Below are 6,217 nucleotides of genomic sequence, written 5' to 3'. Positions count from 1 at the left end.
ACTCTTCTGTGTTTGATTTCAGAGCAGCAGCTGCCCCTCACTCACCCCACATTTCTCCCTCCATCCTCAGGCTCCACGGTGCAGGAATGGCTGCACCTGTACAGCATCACACTGGAAAGGAAGAGGTAACCATGAAACCTCACTGCTTCCTTCAGGGAGGCACCTTAGAGACAGAGATAGCTGCAGGCTCTGGAGGAGAGGCTGACCTGACTGCTCCCCTGCACAGATCCTGCTGCTCCCCAGCCTCACAGAACAGACAATTTCCCCTCACACATCCCAGAAAAGAGAGAAACATCCCACCAACTGGGTACACCTTGCCCCCAGGCCATCAGTACAGCAGGACTATGTGAAAGCTCAGTTCCCGCTCCAACAAGAACCAGTCCTTCATAAGGATTACAAATAAATAAATAAATAAATAATGCAAGAAATACAGAAACCCCCAGGTCCCTGAGCTCCAGCCCCACTAGATGTCCCTCTCGGCCCAGGGAAGGGCTCCTGAAGCAGCATCACGAGGAAGGAGGTCCAGGGAAGCGGGAAGGAACAGGCTGCAAGTTCCAGATCCCTCTCCCGAAGTCCAGAGAGGAGGGGGCCAGGAGGAGAAAGAAAGAATGAGCGGTCAGGAAAGGGAAACAAGCGTAGGCAGGATGGAGAACTGAGCCAGGCAGCTCAGAGCAGCTGGCCTTGCCTGCAAGGTGCCCAAGTGAGGACTCTGGGGGGAACAGCAGTTCTGAATCAGTTTGGAAAGTCCCATCCCTCAGTTAAAGGTCCAAGAGTCCACTGGAAGTCACCAGCTCGAGTTTCATTCTTGCAAACAGCAGCTCGCAGGCTCTTCCCCCTCTCTCTCAGCACTCAGAGGCATCAGAGAAAACTCTTTCACTTGTTTCATGTTAAAAGAGCCCTCTTGTCAGACCCCAGAAACTGCATTTCAGGTTGATGCAGCACACTTCTGACATCACAGGATTTCAGGAACACAAACCAATCCCAGTTTGTGCTCAGAGCTGGTAGGGGCAAAACACCACTGAACTGGGGATACAAACTCAAGAGTCACATCACATGGTGGCAATGACCAGGAGTTTGTGTAATCCAGCAGCGGCTCAGGCTTGTCCCCAGGCACACAAAATACAAGGGGCTGGCATTTGTGTCTCACTGCACTGGTCATCTTAGAAACTGTGAGAAAAGTGAAGAGATCAGGGAGCCCAACACACGCACTGAGGGCAATCTCTCACTCTGGGAAGCCAACACAGTCAACAGGGTCAGGAAACAGGGAGCAGAGAGGGTTTTGTGCTGCTGGGAGTTATGGGGGGGGGGGGGGGGGAGGAAAAGGCGCATCCTCTGGAAGTGAACCCAGGCAAGGCTGCCCAGAAGTCAGCTCCCCAGTGGGACTTAAAGGAGACAAGCCCCCAGGAAGGCATGCCAGATCTCCAGGAGGAATTTACAGCTGATGAACCAAAGGAAGAAATCCCACACATTGCTTGGAGAACCTTTCACACCCCCTGGTTGCTCCCATGGAATGGCAGCAAAAGGATCAGGCTGGGGCTCTGCTTCTGCACCCTGAGCCCCACATCCCTTCTCTTTTGGATACCACAGGCCACTCCAGGCACCTTTACACCCACAGCGGTCTTGGGTGCTTAAAAAGTCCTTTTGGCATCAAGGATTGTCTCCTCTTCTGCCAGTCCCCACTTCTCTGCCCCCTGCCCTTCTTGGCTGGTCCCAGGCATCGATGCTCCCTGTGAGTCCCTGGCTCCTGCACTCACTCTTGGCCCTTCCACCAGCAGATCTCCTTTGTGCTCACAAAACCAGCCCCCACTACCATCCTGAATCACATCTTTCCTCACATTCATTACACCAGGTGTTGTTTGTTCACTCCTGCAGCTGAGCATGGCAAGGTTTAGACCTCACTTCATTATCCAACACATGCACAGCCAAGCCAGTGGGGCTGGAGAGCCTGAATGTTACCTGAGAAGTGCTAAAGAGGGGAGGAAAAAGCCTCTACAGTCATTTTGGGACTTGTCTTATCTGGGAGACAACAGCCTTTCACACAGACACCTGTGCTTGTTGACCACTTAAGCACCAGTTCCCACCAGTAACAGCCTGTCCCCCACTACTCATGAGCTCTGAAGAAATCAAGTACATAAAAAACCCATCTGTACAGTATCCAACATCTCTCACAAACCAGCAGGCTCAGGTTCTCTCTTCCTTCCTCCAAACCATTTTAGGCCTTGCAAGTGAGAAAGCAGCAAGTTATCTTTGCCCTTTAAATCACCACGGGTATTTCTGCTCTCCAGCCCCATCTGTACCAGCGAGGAGAATCACTTCACATGCCACTGTCTGCTGCTGTTTTGTTTCCCACACGTATTCCCCAACTTGCTACTGGGGAGATGAGCAGGGGAGAAAGAGTTAAAACCAGCACAGCAGCCAGGCCTGTAAGTGGATTGTCTCCGTCATATCCTTCAACAGCAATGATCTCAATCCACCAGGCAGAATCTGCCTCTCAGTTACTCCAACTCTTGTCAGGGCTGAAGGTTCACTAAATGCTGAATGCCTCAGCCCTGCTTGGTTTCTCTGCTCAGTGACTCCAGTCTAGGTTGTGCTGCTAAACTGGGGCTCCACAGCCTGTGAGGGCAGTTCACCCCAGATCCTGGAGTCACTGGGTGAACCAGCTCCCATGTCCTGAGTGCTGCAGCATCAATCAGAGAGCCAGAGGGAAACACCTTTTCTCCCCTCCAGCCCTCGGGGGCCATCAAGTGACACTATTTACAGACGTGGCAGCTGCCAGACTTCCTGGAAAGCACCTGATCCAACACATGCCAGCAACTGTGTGGTGCAGTTGAGAGACATCTCAGGAGAAATCCAGGGCTGAGAGAGCCAAGTGGGGGCTGAGGGGTGCTGGATGGAGACTCTGGCCAGGTTTGGGAGCACAGACTTTGACAGAAAGGCTGTAGTAGAAGTGTTCCAGGGGAGCAGGTTCCCAGCAGCTTCCACTTGACACAGAAAAGACAAACAAACCACTTGCCTGCTGAAGCAGAGCTTGCACCTAATCCAGCACTTTCCCAGGGCTCACAGTGGGGGGCAAAAGGGACAGCAACTTCTATAAGTCAGCAGCACTGTCACCCCCAGGGAACATGAGATGCTTGGGCTGAGCCAGCTCTTCCCATCACCTCACTTCTCTCCAGCTGTCAGATGGTTCAGCTGTGCCAGGAGAGCAGCTCTGGCTTTCTCCTGAGAGATGGGAGTCCCTTACTGCACACCAGTGACCCCAAGATCGGGAATGTTCAGGAAATGCCCATTTTTAAATAGACAAAGCTGGTCTCAGCTCCATGTACAACCTAACAGGGGGGTTCTTCCACACAAATAGCAAAGGAGTTTTCCCCTGACCTTCCTCACAACTGCTGAAGAGAAGCCCAGGGAAGACACTCTGGGACATAATGGTGAACTGTAGGTGAGTTGTTTCATTACCAGGTGTAGTGGGTTGACCTGGCCAGCTACCAGGTACCCACTAAAGCCGCTCTCTCACCCTCCCTCTGCAACTGGACAGAGGAGAGAGAGAAAAAAAAAACAGCTAAGAATTCATGAGTAGAGGTAAGAGCTGGGAGAGGTCACTTACTGATCACCTTCACGGGCAAAACAGACTCAAAGTGAGGATAGTACTTATATTTACTACTAACAGGATAAGAGCCAAAGAGCAAGAAAAAAACCAGTCTTGAAAACAGCTTCCCCCCACCCCTCCTTCCTTCCATGTTCTTCCTCCTCCCCCCCAGCAGTGCAGGGGGGCGGGAATGGGGGTCACAGTCAGTTGTTTCTGCTGCTGCTCAGGGAGAGGAGTTGGAGTCCTTCCCCTGCTCCCGTGGGCAGACAGTCCTCGATGGACCTCTCAGCGTGAGTCCATCCCTCGGGCAGCAGCTCTTCCCAACCTGCTGTCCCGTGGGTCACTCTTCCGTGGGGTCAGTCCTTCAGGAATGAGCTGTACCGGCGTGGGTCCCCCACAGGGGCCACGAGTCCTGCCTGGGAAAACCTGCTCCGGGGCCTGGGCTTCCCTCTCCACGGGCTGCAGGTCCCTGCCAGGACCCTGCTCCATCCTGGGCCTGCCACGGGGTCACAGCCTCCTTCCTGCATCCCCCTGCTCCAGCGTGGGCTCCCCCATGGGCACAGGGGCACAGCTGCCCCCCCTGCTCTGCCCCGCGGGCTGCAGGGACCTGGAGCACCTCCTGCCCCTCCTTCTGCACTGCCCTTGGGGTCTGCAGTGCTGTTCCCATGTTCTCACTCTGCTCTTCCCTGGCTGGAATTCTTTCTGTGCAACACTCTTCTGTTCCTAAATGTGTTTTCCCAGAGGTGTTACTGTCGCTCCTGACTGGCTTGGCCTTGGCCAGCGGCAGGAATTCCGTCCTGGAGCCGGCTGGCATTGGCTCCACGGGACAGGGGAAGCTTCTGGCAGCTTCTAACAGAAGCCACCCCTGTAGCCCCCCCGCTACCAAAACCCAGCCACAGAAACCCACTACACCAAGAGTATTTTAGTGCTGCTAAGAACTGCAGAGCTGGCAAATTGGGACCCTCCTCTGGAACTCTCTTTCCGGCACGTGCCAATGATGCAAGGTCTCACCTCAGCAGAGATCTCCAGTGATCCTCATGGCAGCCCAGACTTTGTGCAAGCACAGCTGGGTGCACACACAGCACACAGAGAAGGGAAGTAGCAGGAGAAAAAGACTGTGTGACATGAAGGGTGGACAGGCAGCACCTCCCAGCAGGAAATACCCAAGGCAGAAACAGCCTCCTGGTCTAGAGCTCACTGGCACAGGTGTCTTTCACATCTCCTGTACTTGCAGCTTCAGGAATACACAGAGCTTCCAAAGGGGAACGGCGAGGAGGGTTGCCTTGGAGACTGCAGTAACACCATGCTGTCAGATGACTGGTCTCACACCACAGCAGGCACTTGCCAGAAGGGTGATCTCAGCCCTGTGTGCTGCATTATCAGACATTCCTGGAGGGAAGAGCGAAGCTGTACAGGGATGGGGTGAATCAGGGTGCAGAGCTTGGTTCTGTATCTTACCCTTAGTCATGCTCTTTGCCCCCCCAGCACAGCCAGTGCTGTCAGAGCACAAAAACCCCTTCTCCCCAAGGAAGCAGTAGTTCCTCCCTTGGCACACGGAGGTTGGCAGGACTGGTGTGTGGCACGGGCCTGTGAGGAAGCACTAACTAACCCCCCTCCATCTCCCTGGTAGAGGTGCAAGTGCAGCATCATCCTTATTCCCTACCCTGGTTTGAAGAGCCCACTGCTCATTTCAGATAAACCACAAACCAGCTTCCCAAGCAATCTAACCAAAAGACAGAGCTTCCCATCCCATGATGTATCATCCTACCACAGACCTCTTAACCACTACCGGCTTTCCATCCTGCCCTAAATATTTCTGGAATTCTCAGTGGTGGACATTGGATTTGCTTCTAGTTTTGTCCCTTGTATGGCCATGCTTTGGAATTTATTTCTCCCTTCTTGTGCGGGCTCCCGTTTGAGAGTGAATCCACGGTCTGGTCCCACTCATCATTCATGGAAAAGGGCTTTATCCCGTCATGCCTGATCTGTTTCACAGACGATATTTTAAGAATTACTTCAGCATTACAGTCAAGCTACTGGTTGCACAGCATTGACAGCACAGGCAGCATAACAGAAAGCAATGCATGGGAAAATCCTCAGCTTGTTAAGAAAAAAAGTCAAGCTTCTTGACTAAGTACTAGGCACAAGCAAAGCCTAGAATAAAACCAGCAATTGCCATGTCTGCAGTTGGCCATGTAGTTCAATATTTCAGGGGTAATCTTTCCAGTTTCCACCAGTTGCAGGTACATTTATATTCTATAGACTAAAACTTTCCACTAACCTGTAACTCCTAGAAGGACCTCACTACCTACACTGTCTGTGCTTTTCAGTGCTTGTCAGCCTTCAAGTGACACCATGACAGCTTTGTTTCAATCATTTTTATTCAGGACCTGCATCAAAGTGACCCAGAAAGAGTTACTGGTACTCAAGTACTTCATTTGATCGGCATTAACTCACTGTAACTTTTTGCTGACCACTCTTTCAATTCAAGGCTGAAATCAAAGAGGGGAACAGATCAGGTGGAGGTTTAGGAAAGCATCTCTCATGGTGAGCAATCTGCCAGGCTCCTGAGGGAAACGATGAAAACCCTGGCCTTGAGTCATTGAAAACTGGAGCCAGTACAGGAAAATC

The sequence above is a fragment of the Pipra filicauda genome, unplaced genomic scaffold, assembly GCF_003945595.2.
Source record: "Pipra filicauda isolate LSUMZ 115617 unplaced genomic scaffold, ASM394559v2 scaffold323_size1005334_pilon, whole genome shotgun sequence".
Classification (NCBI taxonomy): domain Eukaryota; kingdom Metazoa; phylum Chordata; class Aves; order Passeriformes; family Pipridae; genus Pipra; species Pipra filicauda.
Note: the sequence above shows the minus strand (reverse complement) of the source record.